The 16,973-nt window shown below is 39.3% G+C and overlaps 1 protein-coding gene and 1 long non-coding RNA gene across 2 annotated transcripts in view; one reads left to right on the top strand and one right to left on the bottom strand.

The window, feature by feature from the left end:
- Positions 1 to 16,973, bottom strand: part of PITPNC1 (phosphatidylinositol transfer protein cytoplasmic 1) — a 79,740-nt gene that overhangs the window by 58,023 nt on the left and 4,744 nt on the right. The gene's annotated exons all lie outside the window — the stretch shown is intronic.
- Positions 6,858 to 15,063, top strand: LOC110474204 (uncharacterized). The gene is made up of 3 exons (XR_002466040.3): positions 6,858 to 6,946; positions 7,312 to 7,386; positions 14,861 to 15,063. It is a non-coding gene; the product is annotated as an uncharacterized LOC110474204 (long non-coding RNA).

Consider the following 16,973-nt stretch of genomic DNA (forward strand, 5'->3'; position numbering starts at 1 on the left):
GTTCCAGAACAAGGAGCCACACGAAGATTTTTGGTTATTAACTCACTTGCTGAAGAAGATGAGGCAGCAAAGCAACAAGTGCCAGAACAGAAAAATGTACTGGCTTACCAAGCCAGGCTCATTCCTCCTAGATATCTACTGACCAGAAAAAACCTTGCTTAATCTTGTGCCATTTTGTCCGTATTATATATAATTTAGCAAATAATTAGGTTTACAATTTTATTAGCAGCCATTAGGAAACAGTTTAAATTTTTTAACATAATTTGGTCTTCTGGTAGTACAGTTTAAAGAACACATAAATGTGAATCTCATATGCAAAAATGACTTATGGTACTTTGTGCGAGAGTAAGACAAAGCACTTTACCTAAAGCCAGCAGAGTTCTGCTCTGCACAGAGTGCACTTCAGGACAGAATTGTCTTGCATGTCACACACAGCTCCTCATTCAATTAATTCTTACTCAGGTTCATATTTTTGCATTTTTAATGCAAAAGAAGAAAAACTCCCACGGCTTCACTGTGGACCTGAGAAGGACATTAATCTTGCTGACCAGCATGTATAGGAATGCTGTCAATTAATTACAAGCACATCAAATGCTTGACTGCAGATTGTGTACGTGGTGTGCTTTTCATTTACTGATTTACAGTCAGGGGAGGAGGTTAGAGCGAAAATGTATCTACAAATCAAAGTTAAACATGGACATAGAAATTTATCTCTGTTTTCAAGATGGACAGTTCTGTGTGTGCTGGGCATGAACCAGGGCTGTGGTGATGAAACAGCATCAGGACTGTGTTTGCTCCTGGCAGTGACAAAGTGGGGAATCACTTCTGGAGCACAGGACCCTGTTAGTTTAGATGCTGTGCATCCTACAAGATCTAGGACCTAAAATAAAGCAAACATTAGCTTCTTTCAGAGATGAAACAATCAGAAGAGTTTGCAGCTCCAAATGGAAACCAGGGAACATGAAATCCTGCCAACCAGCACTTGGCAAAACAACTTCTAATATAATATGCAAATACTGCTGTACTGAAAATATTACTTGCAAAAAAATATTAATAAACTGCCTGAAATCCTATTAGCATTATTGCTACCTCTGTGATTCCCTTTAAGAAACAGTCCCCCAAATAGTTGATGGTTTAAAGGAATAAGAATTAAAAAAACAGTAATCAAAAATCCTTTATTGAAGTTTTGTGCTTACATGTAGTATAGCAGATAGCCATGTTAAAAAAAAAATTCAGTTGTATTCTAAAGATTGCCTCTTTGCATTTACAGTTGATTCAGTATGCTGTATTGGCATTAAATTATAATTCTATATTTTCACCAAGCAGGACAGGAGTTGTATTAATTTGCTTTTCACATGCTTTTCATTTGCTATCATCTATTCAATGTATTGAACAGAAAATTGAGAAAGAGTATATGAGAGTGGGTCCTATTACTCAAGAAATATAAAAAAATGTGTGTGACTAGCACAGCTTGAATGCATAAACACAAAGTGAAATTTAAGACAGCTTTAGTGAGGAGAAGTCATGTCTTAATCTATGTTTAAAGAGGTCAGCAGGTACACAGCCAGAGCAGACCCAGTGGATAATGGGAAACTCAATATCAAAAGCCCATTTTGCCAAGGCCACAGAATCACAGAATATGCTGGGTTGGAAGGGAGCCACCAGGATCATCAAGTCCAACTCAGCCCTGCACAGGATATCCCCAAGAGTCACACCATATGCATGAGAACACATTCCCCCATATTCTAAAAGAAACAAATTTCCCGTAAGGAAGATCCTTGCATGGACAAATCACTGTTTACAAGTGCAATAAAAAGTGAAATGAATAGACAGTTTTTAACACTGGAGAGAGGGCATCAGTTAAGTCCCAGAGGAATTTGTGCTGGGTCTGAAAGTGTTCCACTCGTCATTAATGATGGTTGTAGCAAGTTAACTTGAAGCCAACAAGGATGGAAAGCTACCTTTTCAAAATTAACCTCCTACAAAAAGGATTTAAAACAGGGAGTGGGAGGCATATTACAGAGAGTACAAAGAGAAAAAAAGAGAGAACATAGAGGATACAGTTACAGTGATCACTTGCAGCCTGCAAGGCTCAGAGAGCAGCCCTTGATTAGATGAAAAGCTCAGTAACTTTATCTCCTTGACCTTTGAGGGAATGAACACCTGAAACACCAGCTTAAAATTCTTTAGCCCAAATTCACCACACGGTCACCTCAGCAGTGCAGATGGAAGAGTTCAGGGATGAAAACTTAGGCTTCAACATGATCTTCTACACACAGAGCAACCAAAGAGCTCCCAGTTTCTTGCTGGTTAGCCTGTGGCACACAGCTCTGGTACTGCTTCTACTTCTGAAACAGAGAGGTACAGCTGAGCCACAGGGCTGAGCAGTGTGAAATTACAGAGAAACATCTCAGAAGGTCAGCTGAGAGGAAACCAGACCTCCCCTACTGACAGTGCAGGAATACAGGGAATACAGGACATGAGCCTTCAATCCTGGGCGAGTTATTTCTCGTTCTGATGAAAATGCAATGCACATCCCAGTGCTATCCTATCTCAAGGTAATGATTAATTTGTGGAGTTGTACAGTCTGCCTGAAAAGGATCCCATACTCAGGATGTCAGAATGGCTTTATGCCACCCACAGGTCTTTGCATTTTTATGACAGCCATTCCCCGGGCAGCTTCATTAGACAGATACTTTGAAACGCTGGCTTCTGTCAAGAAACCTTTCACAGAAGAGTTTGCATAATTTTTTGAGTTTCTAAAAATTGCTAAATATTTAACAGCAAAAAAAAACCCCAGCAACTCATTATTCCATCAGTAGAAATGCAACATATGAAAAAATAATCAATCTTTGAAACTGTCTTAAACTAGCGTCAATATGCCGGTATGAGAAATAGTGAAAAAAGTCTGCTGATGATCTATACCTTTTAGACTTTGATGATATAATTTTTCTTTTCCTGTTTTCTAGAATATCATAAGTAGATAGAGTGCACTAATTTGCTAAAGAAAGGACACAAGGAACCAAATTTTCAGCTGACTTACTGAGGTGAACTTTATATGTCAACTTGCAAAGTTTGCTCTACCTCCAAAACAGTTTTTGTTTAAATCTGACATGTGCAAACAATTTGCACACATAAATCAGTGGGGTGATGAAATGCTGATAGAGCTAAAAGACCTTTTGCTTTGAAACTCTTGACTGGAAGAGTCAAAAGTCCAGCAGTAAAAGAAAGGTTTGCAATGCAAGATAAGACAGGCAAAAATGTTCCTCAATAGTTCTATTATAAATAATAGTCATTATTTTTATGTCAGTGATTGCATAATAAAATATTTAACCAGCAAGTCTATTTATTTTCTTACATGGTTTTCTAATATTCCCAGTTTCCAAAAAATGGAAAATACTTTTAAATGTCATCTGATGGAGCAATTGAATTCTATTGTTATAAATCTTATTACTTAAATTCCTTTCTCTGAAAAATGCATTCCATGTCCTTCCTTTTTCCCTTACTTTTCACTTATTTTCTTTTAACTGACAAAATGAGTAAAAAATATTTTAAACCAAGAGCATTTTCACTGCAGTGTAACCTGTATTTAAAAAGCAAGATACCAGAGAAATGAACACTCGGCACAGGAGCCAGGAGTATCAGGAACCACCCATCAACACCAAGATGAAAATTCATGCTACAATTTCACACAGAGAATCGTGACTGTTAAGAATGAATATTCATAGATAACTGCTTAAGAAAAGTGTGGAATAACCTGATATAAACCCAACAAAATGAAGCCTGGTAAAGCACAGTGGCAAAGCTTTCATAAACTTCAAGACTAAATTCTGTTTTGTGGCTGATGAAGACTTGCTTGGCTCCAGACTCTTGCTCTTGTGCCCACACAGGCAGCACTGGTTAGACGAGAGAGGCAGTTTTTCCCAGGTCAGTACTATGTAGATGAGATATAGTCATCTCCAAGGCACAGGTTTACACAAGGACTCTGGGACTTTCAAACTTAGTACCAGCACCAAAAGAAAGCAGAGGTCCTACATCTCCAAAAAGAGGTGAATGGACAGCTGAACTGGGAAAACTCAGAAAGGTCAAGAAAAACCCAAGCTGGAGACTGAATTTCCATTAGATCTGTGAATCCAAGACACTGATCTTAAAACACATGATCTACTAATCTACATAAATCACCTTCAACGATGCTTTTTTATTTCCTTTGATCAAAAATATCTTGCAAACTCAATTTTTTTTCCTTGTCTCATTGTTCTTGTCAAAGGTTTGAATTGGCTACAATGCTGAGTTCTCCCCTTCCCTTTCCATTAAATATGCATGAACACTTCAAAGCCCAATGCTTTACTGCACACTTACTGTTACATGGAAGTTTGTGAGTGGCCCTAGGGAATGTCTGTAACAATAAACTCAATCAAGTGCTAACTATAACATAAGCCTGAAGTAGCTCACTTAATTTGCAAGTCTAACTTCCAAAATTGTGGAAAAGGTCTGCAAACAAGGATGTTGAGTATAACAACCCATGGAAAGGAATGCAATTGCTGTGAGCTTGTAAAAGGCCTGAAAGACCTCCTTGCAAAACTTTAAGACATTCTCTGACTCTTGGTCTTTTGTACAAAGCAAGCTGGTTTAAATAACATGGATATTTCCAGCCAATGTAAACCAGCTTAAAAACCAAAATATGACAAAACATGCCATCCATGAAAGCTATTTTGTTTGGCTTTGCTTTACAAAATGGTAAAATGTGAAAGAAAAATTGAGAAACGAGAAACAAGAAACAACACTGAACTGAGTTAAAGAGAAAACTCTGTGTATGCACACATCTCCTGCTCCTGAAAATTCATTTTATATCCTATAGCTATAGGAAAAATTGGAGGATCCAATTAACCAAACTTAATAAAGACCAAAGTCTGACAGCTGCTTGTAAAAACAGTACAAAAATCCTCAACAGGAGACTGCTGCGCAGAACTCAGGCAGTGAGCTCCACTTCTGCACTTCACTGCTCACACAATTGCACCAATTACCATCCTTGGTATGGGTCTATTAACACATATTTTATAAATGCCTTTGATAATAACCACACTATCCTGACTGAAGTATTTACACCTGGTTACTTTATACTCCTGGGCATATGGCTTTTTGCAGTAAATACAGAGCGTGAAATTATTTTGAATTATTTAATTTTCACATCTTAGAATATTTTAGGAAGAAAAATCTACAACACCTTTTTTCCCCCACCTAAATGTTAAGAATAATTTAGAATAGTATCTGTGTCTTTCTGTCTTTTTACTCTGAAGAATGGAACTGTATAGTCACATGTGAAAACATGCATTTATATATTATGTGATTCGTGTATGATGTACTGTAGATACACCATTTAACTGATTCTATTTGAGCTGACAAAATTTAATCAAAACTATTCTTATGGTCATGAGAGGGAGATGCTTTGAATAGTTGTGATAGTAGGATGTGTCTTGCCCACATGGAAAAGGTGGAAAACTTCAGTGGAAAACAGAAGGAAATGAAGAGTTGAGATGAGGTAAAGGGCTAATATGTGGAGATCACAAGCAAGCAGCAATTTCTGCTCCTCAGATGCTGGTCGGGAACAGAACTTTACCCAGAGTTCAGTCCCCAGGGGAAGGATGAGACAGAGCCTTGTCCCTGTGCACCAGAGCAGGTCCTTCCCTCCTGCAGAAGAACATTTGCTTCTGAAGTCTGAAGTGGAGGATGTTCATTGATGGCCACTGACATCCCTTGGCCTGTCACAAGACAAATCACTCATGTTGTTTACTCCAGTCCTGACCACTGAAGACAAACTGGAATGTCTGAAAATGTCTTGGCAAAGAGGCAGGAGTGGAGGTATCTACATTTAACTTGTAATATGCTTGCAGCATGATTAAATAAAAACATAACCACCTGTTACCCTTAATTCAGTGGGAGTATCAATTTTCAATTATAGCATTTACTATCCACCCTCAAGTATGGCAAGGAACACCATGGCAACATAAACACAGTCGTGGCTGCTTGAGAAAGTTAAATTATAAATAGCAATGTATAGCCCATGAGGTCCTGGAAATAAACTAACTAATCCATAGGCATTTGTTACTATGACATAACATTTCCACTCGAATGCTGTTTGCCTCATCTCAAACTCCCTCAGAACAGATTTAGAAGTTTGGCATTACTTGACTCCAAGCAAGTTCAAGTTCAGACATGAAAAAAACAGATATAGTGGAGAAAATAAGCTATAGCAGAACAGTGGAGAACTAATTAACAACAAAAACCACACAATCCCTATTTAGGCTTTATTCTGTTTCCACTGAAGTTAATGGGGAAAAAAATCCCAACATATCCCAAATGTATAACAGAATCCCCTTAATATAGACAAACATGTTTTTATACTGAATCATCCCTGAGGAGAAACAAAGAAAGAAGAAAAAAAGAGAACGGAAGAAGAAAAATGGGCTTAACTGAATAGCAAACAGTTTAGAAATGCAAATAAACTTAGTAACCATCTAAGACACTGGAGAAATTTTGGAACTTGGTGCTCTCTTTAGCTTCAATCTGGGAGAAAGAGCCATGGTAACTGCAGGAGTACAGGGATTCAACCCAAGCTGAGAACTCAAGAGGGAGCTGAATTCTCAATTGTTCCAGTCTGCTGTGCAGTTCCTTATTCCCTGCAAAGCCAGGCCAAGCAAGAGCAGCAGATTTTTGCCAGCTGGCCACACGCCTTGGGGCTGGAGAGGCTTCCTCACTTCCCACCAACCAAGGGCTCAAAGTGGGAGGAAGGAGAGGAAATCAAAGGCTCCGTAAATCTAGGACTGAATGTTGAGAGCAAAGAGGTAACTGAGAAGTCTGAGGTGTGAGGACAGCAAGAATTTCACTTAATGTAGGCTCACAGACATTATAGAGTTTGGACACAAATCTGGGGCTTTAATCTAAGCAGGTGATAATGTTATTTAGGTTAGGCAAGAATAATAAAGATTTAGAGACATCGGCTTGGTCTCTTTCTTGTTCAGAACAACAGATTTGAGAAATTTACATTTTCTTTTCATTTACAGCCATTGGTTAAAGTCCATTTTTTATCAGACTGATAAAAATCTGTAATGGATCTCGTGAGGTCAATGGAATTATTTCAGATTTACGCCATGCAATTAAAATGGAATTTAAATTCTCAGCATTTTTATTCTACAAATGTGCTGTGTTTTATCACACATATTTGGTGAAATCTTGGTTTCTCTGACATCACTGACAACACTCACTGGTATTACTATGGTCTAATTTTGACTGAGTGTTTTTCTGTTCACACAGAGTGAAGCAAAACCTGCCCCACTGAAGGAAGATTTAAATCAATTTTATATCAAGTCTATGGGACAAAAAAAGCAGGTAGGTTATTTAAGACTGTAATAATGTGTGTATTTAATGTGCTTCATTTGGCTTATTGCAAATCATTGTACAATTAATTTATTAAATGAAAATATTATCTAGAGGTCAGCTAAATTTGCACTTTTGAAGAAAACCTGACAAAATCAGAGAAGTAGCTGGATAAATTTGTCAAGCTTCTTTCAGAAGATAATATTCTACATACTAGGACCAGTGTTCAAATGGACCTAACAAGTGAGACTATTTAAAATCATCTATGTATGGCCAGGAGAGATCCGAGCTTGGCATGGGTAAGAATTTAAATAGAATTATTATTGTCTTTACCTTTCTGATAAAAACAATTTTTTAGTTCATGGTAGAGTCCTGTATTTTGGGAACCCTCCAAGCAAGATGATGCCACTAGCACAAAAGATTATTTTAAGAATTTTATATAAAATGAGAGCAAAACCCTGAAAATATATTTAAAAATTAGTTGTATTTGTCATCAGTGGCTGATTGTTAATCAAGCACTTGAGCAACAGTGTGTGTCACACTGGAGTGTCATTATCACACAATCACAATTATTTTTTTGTCATGCATTGTAAAAATATTTTTACAGAAAAAAAGCCCTGAACATAGTCATTAATTGGTCAGCACATTAAACCTCAGATGACATTTAGTGTGATGAAATGGAAAATAAGGCATCCTCAGCATGCTCACAGAAAACAATTCCCACAGAGTCTAAGTATGCCTAAATCATTTGGGCAAGACTAATCTTAGAACAGACACGTAAAAACTCCTAAATAAAGACCATGATTTTTTCTGGAAAGCATATGAAGAAGTATTTTACTAAATCCACAAGCATTCATGTTCTGTGACTCACATGACTCCTGGTGCTTTAAATTAAGTGTGTGTGCAACTTATGGATGTGCTGGAGCTTGGAGAGTGCACAGCAAAACCAGCTTTGGAACTGCAAAAGAACAAAACCAATAGAACCCAAGACTGCTTCAGCATTTTCTAACCACAAACAAGAAAAAGATGGAAGATGCATATTTTTTTTCCCCAAAAAGAGCCATTAAAATGTCATTCCTACAATTTAGCGCCCTGCATTGTACTTCAGAAAATTAAAAATAGCATTTTGATACATATCCAAGGATTCAAAATTGGCTGATCACTTATAACCAAAATTGGAAAGAAATGATGAACTTAGAAGGAAATAAACAAGACTAAGCCTAGACTAAAAGCATTATATATAAATACAGGTGAAGTTCAAGTCTGGTTTCTTCCACCTACAGGCTGTAAATCCATCTGTTAATTCAACTTGAAATCTAAATTACCTTTTCTTCACTCCATTTTAAACACAGTCAATAATCCTGGGGAGCACCTTTCTCCTTGCTTTTTAGATGCCTGCAGACACTAACAATTACACTTAAATACATGCACAACATCCCTACAGAGAGTTCTTCAGGCTCCACTGGAGGACTCTCATATTAAATTTGCATGAAATGTCATTATTTACTTTATTTTGGTATAAAGCCTCACAAAATCTACTGCTGATCATGATAGATGCTCTATGAACAAATGAAGATAAATTTAAGGAAAATTATAACTATATGAAAAAAACCAAACAAATTCCAAGTAAGTTTTCTATTAATAAGGATACAAAGGATTATTCCTTACCCACAGTGACTGAGAATATTCAAGGGTTTGCATGTGTGTGTTATCCATCCCCATCCTCAGAGTATATAATGGATGCTTATGTATTAGGTTGGAGAGCCAAAATGCAAAGCCTTTGTGGATTTTAGCATCCACAACTGACTTGCTTCTATAAGAACAGCCTGGGGAACACATTTGTCAGCTCACCAGTCACACAGAAGAATTTAGTGAATGAATCATTGTTATAAACTATGGATTTTCCATTAACTGACGAGGCAGCCTTTTGTACCCAAAACCATGCTCTCTAACAGATTTTAACAATGCAAATGCCTATCAGACTCAAATGAATACTCATAAAAGAAAATATAATTTGTAACCTTTCCTAATTAGTACAGAAATCTTTGTCTCCCTCTAATCGAAAGGGCTTTAAAGACTTTCAGAACTATTAATCACCTGCATTTTTTATAATATATGCAGTCAAGCACATGAAAATTTGTATAGATATAACATTTCTATATAGTTATATTAGTTATATATTATATAATATATATTGTATGTATATTATTATAGTTATATAGTTATATTATTTCTAACTTTAAAAGTATGAAGAATTAAGAAATCAAACAAACGGGACTATGGGAAAATGTATTCGACATATCAGAGCTATCAAAGCTCAAGATGCCAATATTGACATCTACATTCATTATTAGGTATGTGAACAGAAGTCAGAATTTCAAAAGTGCTGATCATTCAACATTAACATCAACTCTTACAAGAACTTAATGTTCTCAGCAAGACAAAGTCCAACCCAAAATAAAAAAACCCCAGAAAACTCTAAGTTTTAAAAGCCAATATTGACATTCTGTGTTTTTCTCTCCCTGTTCTTTTGTTTCCAAACCTACATTATGCTTCAAAAACAAACACAACTCATGGAGTTCTTGATAGCATCAAGGCTCTGTAGAGTGCTTTAGCTACAAAATGTCCTAAACCACCAACAGGCTGCATTTTCTTTTAAGGGAAATGCAAAACTAGGCCTGTGCTTTGCTAACAAAGCCCTCAAATCAAATGTGTTGTATTTTTCATTACACACACACACACACACACACACACACATATATATATATATATACACCTTGGAGAAAACAAGTGTTGACAGGGAGCAAGGAAGATAAAGAGAGATGGATGTCAGAGTCTGGTGTTCCTTGGGTAATATTCAATCCTTTCCACTGAAAGATTTTTGAAATTATTTACACTGAACTCTACAGAACAAAGATTGTCTTGTTTATTTCAGAGAATTATACTGAAATGTCCAAACTGGAGTAAGGGAGAAAATGGCATATTTTTGGATTTCTATTTGCAGTGGAAATCAGTGAAGGTTTGACATCTGCTCTGCATTGCTGTACATTTACAGCTGACCACAACTAATGTAAGATGGCCAAATCAAAGCAAGGTGTTTATTTTTTCCCATGCTAAAAACCAGCTTTCACTTTCATCTGTTCCAGTTAGATCATGCAGCAAAAGAAAATCTAATAGTTATTCTTCTTTGGTGCTAATAGTTAACTTCTGGTGCTTTCTCTCCTAGGTTTTATCTGTTACAATGATTCTTCCCAGGCCGTAAGATTTTAGGTGAATTTAAGGTCACACTGCGTGCAGTAAAGGCCTTGTGAGGAGAGTAGACATGACCACCCACCAAAGATCACATCCAACCCCTTTGCTGACAAGAGATATACACAAGGAATTCTTTTAAAGGGTAAAAATATGTTCAGAATGGTGTAAAAAGGTTTTCTAGCTCAATAATTAACTCTGAATCCTCTCAGACAAATGTGTCAGTGCCTCCACTGTGTTAAGTGCAAAGGGCAGGTGAGGCTGCTGATGCTCTCAGAAGGCATCTCCTAGTAGAATGATTAACTACAGAAAAAGGTCCTTCATGTTTCATAGAAATTCAGTATATTGTAAAGGAATTGGTGTGAGATGCATTAGAGCTGTTGATAGATTAAATTAAAATAGCATAATAAGCCTCTATTTTTGCTGGACAACCTCAGCTCAAAAATGTCAGATAAACATTTTCTACAGAGGTCATGGACATGACACAGTCCAACTATAATTTCATTTACAAGTAATTAAAATAAATTAAATTTGATTACTTTGGCTTAAGTTTGTTTATAATCCTCTTGTTTATGACCAATATACTGCTTTTACAATTGTTCCATACATTTATATATTCCTGAAAAGATGTTCTGTGGCTATAGTTGGGAAATTAAGGAAATGGACAAAGTTGAGCATTATTTAATCTGTTTGCAGGATGAGTAGATGTAGTTTGCCCTGCAGCAGATCACTGTACTTAAAAAAAAAAAAAAAGTTACACTTTATACCCTGCTAAAGGTTTTGCTGTACTACATACATATAGTTATGTCCAAATATTGTAACACCTGCTGACTCTCAGGGCATGACAACCTTTCCTCATATGCTTTCAATGAGCTTTAAATCTGTCTGAATAAAACATGTTATAACATGTACCCTCTGTACACAAAATGGGAGACTATGAAATCTGCTAAAGAAGTGTATACAAGATTCACAGGATACAAATGCTGTTTACACAGATGTTGTTGAAATAATTTTATGTAAATAATCCACACTGGGAGAATTCATAATGTTTAAAACAAGAACTAAACAATGGATATTTTTATAAAGCAGCAAGGACAACACCTCTAAAACCAGAATTTGTTAATGCTAAAAGGACTTTTTGTTGAAAAACCAAGATCTACATTTACAGACATTTTGCAGGTCTCTGCTTGTTTGTATTCATGACAATACAGCTGTTCCTCCACACCTCATGCAGGCAGTGCTCCCCACAGATTCAACTTGGCTTTTATTTAAAACACAGAGTGGGAGTGATTCCACCAGCCTCAGCAGAGATAATCTTGGTAGAAATAAAGAACAAAGGAAAGAAAAACCTGTCAGGACTTTAGGTTCTGGCTATGCATGTACAGTTCAAAACTAACAGAAACCTTAATGGTCATCCCTGTTTCCAAGGAAAAGGCCCTATGACTCCTGTAGTTTATTTGATGTTCAGCTTTCAAATTTACACAACCCAGCTTCACATCAATCATACCATTTTGCAGCAGTAACAACTCAATTTTCAACAGGATCCAGCAAAAATGTCTTTCCATCTATTTCCCTAAAGAAGAATCACTTTGCTCACAAATCAAGAATTTCAGTATACTTTGCCTCTTCCAGAAGAGTTCAGTACCACACTAACCTATCACATTTGGTTTACATTTTCAGATATAGGTAGTGTTAAAGCACAATCCTTCCTATGAAAATGGTGGAATTATGATTGCAATGAGCTCCAAGCCTGAGAATTTTTTAGCCTCTCCGCTCTTTTCATTTGCTTGGTGTTCTTCTCACTTGCTTAGGAATGTGTTTTTTTAACTGATGATATTTAAAACTCACAATGCAGTCTATTATAATATTCTCTCATATGATGTAACAAGCTATTTGTAAGAATGAACTAACACAAGAAAATGCAAGGGGAAAAATAACCAAGCAGCAGGCTTATTTATTAATTGCAGCTGGAATGAAGACTGCTAACAGATCTATGGAATTGCTGGAACAGATCTTACTCATTTTATATACTATAAGGTCTCAATGTTAACAAATGGATTGAATTTGCCAGAAGTACCATAAATGAGTTAAAGAATGACTTCTCATTGGCAATCATATTGTTTTTGTCAACCAAAAGTCCTATCCTGACCTTATTTGCAAAGTTCTTATGGCAGATGTTATTGTTTTGCTTAGCAGTTAACATGGTGCATCCTTTCTCAAAATATTTTAAAGCTGATCAGGCAGCTTGTGACTATGCACATGTAACAGACCTAAACAGTTGTCAAAAATTCAATTTACTAAGGAAGGCTCAGCTTTGAATAAGAACTGTAGTGTGGTGCCACTGCACATCAGCAAGAACTCTTGGAACAACTCATCTTTCCTGGTGGTTATGGACAAGGAACAAATATGCATCTTCAGCTCCTGTGTCCTGGCTCAAAATACACCACAACAGTTCAGTCTGTAGCAAACAGCATTTCCTAGGAGATGTTTTCTTTGAAAGAAAGCATTTGGCCTCTAAGCAGATAGGTAGATAAACAAACCTCCTATAAATATTTGGGTATCTCATCTAATAAGGGCATCAAGGAAAGAACGCCTCAGGAACAGGATCTGCAGTAGCTAGTGAAGGAATTTCCTCTCCACAACAGTGCCAGAAACTCTTTAAGCCTGGAGACAGTGCTGCTGTTACATGACATCTATCAGTTTTTAACTCTTCTCTAGAGATAAATTTAGGTCGTGATAGTCAGCAGAGCAGCATGAACTCCCACACTGCTGCCTGCACAGGTATTTACATGCAAGGTCATGACTTACAGTTACTTGCCTGGACATTACACAACACTTTACTGCACATTTTTCACATTACACACAAAATCTGACTACAGAAGATTGGATACAGGTGCTTGGCTGACAGAGCTAACACTTCATCTTCCTACCTGTGCCAGATTATGTTCACAGGAATGATATGGAGACCACTCTGGTGTTGGTAACAACACCACAAATTAAGGACAGACTTCTTTCTCATTCATGCGTTCTATGGATGGATGACTGGCAAGGCAGTGCTCAAAAAAGAAAGCTGCTCAAGGAAGTACTTTTGGATGTATGTATAAAGTGCACAGTCTGAAAGGCAGACTATGCAAACAACAGAAAAACAGAGTTTATTAAGTCTACATAAGAAAAACAGCACAAAAAGGGAATCCATGCTGTTGTATAAGAAAGAACTGCATTTTTCCCACACCTGTTGAGACAGGACCTCATAAAATTCTTGGGTGTTTAACTGCCAGAGGTGTCCATTCAGGTCAGCTACCCAAGTGCCTGCACATCAGAGACCAACATCCCAACTCTGGGAACTTGCAGCTCCTATGGAATGTGCCTTTCCTTCAAAGCCCACTGAACTTGGGTGACTTTATACCCTGCAGAAGGCAGTTTGGGCCTCTTAGAACCAAAATGCTTTTGCCTTTTGAAGGGTGAGCATTGCCCCATGATAATTCTCCTGACAACTGCACAGTGCAGCACCTTGCTCTACACAGATGGCAAAAAATCTCACTGTGTTGGTAGTTAATGTGCAACTGAGGGTAAAAATAAGATAACACCACCTTCCTAAGACTGCAAGAAATGTCACAAAGATTAACAACTATGAGAAATACAGTGTGGGACTTCTTTAGGGTGCAAATACTGTAAGAAAAGGAAGGTATTTGCTAATTTCAAAGATTTGTCCTGGTTAATTTTGTAATTAATAATTAAATTGATGCTAAGCATCAGACATGTTCTAGGTTCCTCATTCAGGCATCTCAGCTACAGTGCTTGGATTAAATAATGGATGATTCAACATAAGCGAAACTACAAAATCGAGTATCTTTATTAATTCTGTTAATATTCTAGAGCACAAAAGACATTCAACATTGTCTTCTGCCTCATCATGAATCAATCATTCCTGTTTTGGGAGATTTTTGAACTTTTCTGCATCTGGAAATCTTGTTTAACGATAATGTTTCAAAATAAATTAGATCTGCTCCCTTCTGATGATGTAATGAACTGTTATTAACTAAGTGTGGTAGTCTAAGGACATCAGGAACTGGCTTGGATAAAATGTTGTCTACATTAGAGTAATGCAATAAACAAAGAAAATTATGTATTAAAAGAAAAATGCCATCCAATATCACAGTACATGATATAACTTGGATGGAAAACATACTAGAATTAAACCTATATCTATGTAACTTCATGTATATGGTGGTTTTAGCTCCTGCTCCCAGCAAAAGGAATTTCCTGAGCAGCCTGAAGTAAATATTTGGCAGTTCCAGTTCTGAGTTTTAGAGAACTGTTAATCTGCCAAATCTGAAGATACAAAACGACCATTGAGACGACTACTCTGTCACACCCGCGAGGACTTCTGCACACATTTTGCAAAAAATAAAACTGTGCGGCAAAACACTCGCCTGGATGGAGCCAAAGAACAAATGTGTACATTAATTAGCGGATTAATGAGTCAACTGGGGCGCTCCGCCCGGGACCCTCGGCCAGAACCCTCCGGCGGGGCCGGAGCGGGGCCGTGGCGGGGTGCGAAGGGGAAGGAGCGGGGCTGTGGAGGGGCAGGAGCGGGGCCGTGGCTGTGAAGGGGCAGGAGCGAGGCTGTGGCGGGGCTGTGGAGGGGCAGGAGCGGGGCCGTGGCGGGGCTGTGAAGGGGAAGGAGCGGGGCTGTGGCGGGGCTGTGAAGGGGAAGGAGCGGGGCTGTGGAAGGGCAGGAGCGGGGCCGTGGCTGTGAAGGGGCAGGAGCGGGGCTGTGGAAGTGCAGGAGCGGGGCCGTGGCTGTGAAGGGGCAGGAGCGGGGCTGTGGCGGGGCTGTGAAGGGGAAGGAGCGAGGCTGTGAAGGGGAAGGAGCGGGGCTGTGGAAGGGCAGGAGCGGGGCCGTGGCGGGGCTGTGAAGGGGCAGGAGCGGGGCTGTGAAGGGGCAGGAGCGGGGCTGTGAAGGGGCAGGAGCGGGGCTGTGGCTGTGAAGGGGCAGGAGCGGGGCTGTGAAGGGGCAGGAGCGGGGCTGTGGCTGTGAAGGGGCAGGAGCGGGGCTGTGAAGGGGCAGGAGCGGGGCTGTGGCTGTGAAGGGGCAGGAGCGGGGCTGTGAAGGGGCAGGAGCGGGGCCGTGGCTGTGGAAGGGCAGGAGCGGGGCTGTGGCGGGGCTGTGGAAGGGCAGGAGCGGGGCTGTGGAAGGGCAGGAGCGAGGCTGTGGAAGGGCAGGAGCGAGGCTGTGGCGGGGCTGTGAAGGGGCAGGAGCGGGGCTGTGGCTGTGAAGGGGCAGGAGCGGGGCTGTGAAGGGGCAGGAGCGGGGCCGTGGCTGTGGAAGGGCAGGAGCGGGGCCGTGGCTGTGGAAGGGCAGGAGCGGGGCCGTGGCGGGGCCGTGGCGGGGCGCCCCCTGGCGGCCCCACGCCGCCCGCGGGACCAGCGGAACTTAGCGCGCAGCTCGGCGCAAAATGCGCGCTCAGAGAGGGCTCGCTCCCCTTCGCTATGTCCAATCCGCAGCAGAAATAAGACAACACCGAGGTTTTGTTGTACTTGCAGGACAAAAAACCATAAAGCACCATCTCCTTTCCAAACGCCATCAGGCCTTTGGGCACCTAATTTCACCTACAAGCACTCCATGAGCACCAGTAACTCCAGAGCACGTGTACTCCATGTAGGTATCACTGTCTAAATTAAAACAGTGAGCAGGTGGGATGCCTGTAGATAAATAAAAACATAACGTTCCTAATACAGAGTTCAGAACACCGACAAAGAGCTGTTTGACTTTCAATGACTTCTTTAAATGACAACAAAGTTTTACTAATAAATGATCACCTCTCTTCCCTACCTGTGCTGGAGTTTCAGGCCATGTTCAGCTGCGAGGGTATTTTAAGCAAAGGTGAAATATGTTTAGAATTTGGGTTTTGGACAAACGTTTTATCATATAGAAATTTCAGCACAAAACATTCCCTTGCAAATATGCATGAAATTCCTCTGAAAAGTCTGGTTGGAAAATCTTTATAATCAATATTTTGATGACACAATGCTTTTGATACACTTAAGTTACCTTCGTTCCTGCAGGATTCCTATATTTTCCAATAAAAACATTCCTCTCTAACTAGTCATCTCCGACTAAGTTCATTACACGAAGAAAAAATATTCAGCAAAACAAATATAACCTCAATTCGCCTTGCAAGAGAAAAGGCTCGATAAGGAACAGCCTCTCCTGTACGAGCGCGGATCTTACCTCTTCAACTGTCAGAGGCATACAGATCCGGTACTCCTTCATGAGCATATTCCTGCTGCTCAGTGCGGACCGGCGAACTGGGAGAAAAGTGGTGATTTCTGCACAGAGATCACGA

Source organism: Lonchura striata, chromosome 19 (assembly GCF_046129695.1).
Source record: "Lonchura striata isolate bLonStr1 chromosome 19, bLonStr1.mat, whole genome shotgun sequence".
Taxonomy (NCBI): domain Eukaryota; kingdom Metazoa; phylum Chordata; class Aves; order Passeriformes; family Estrildidae; genus Lonchura; species Lonchura striata.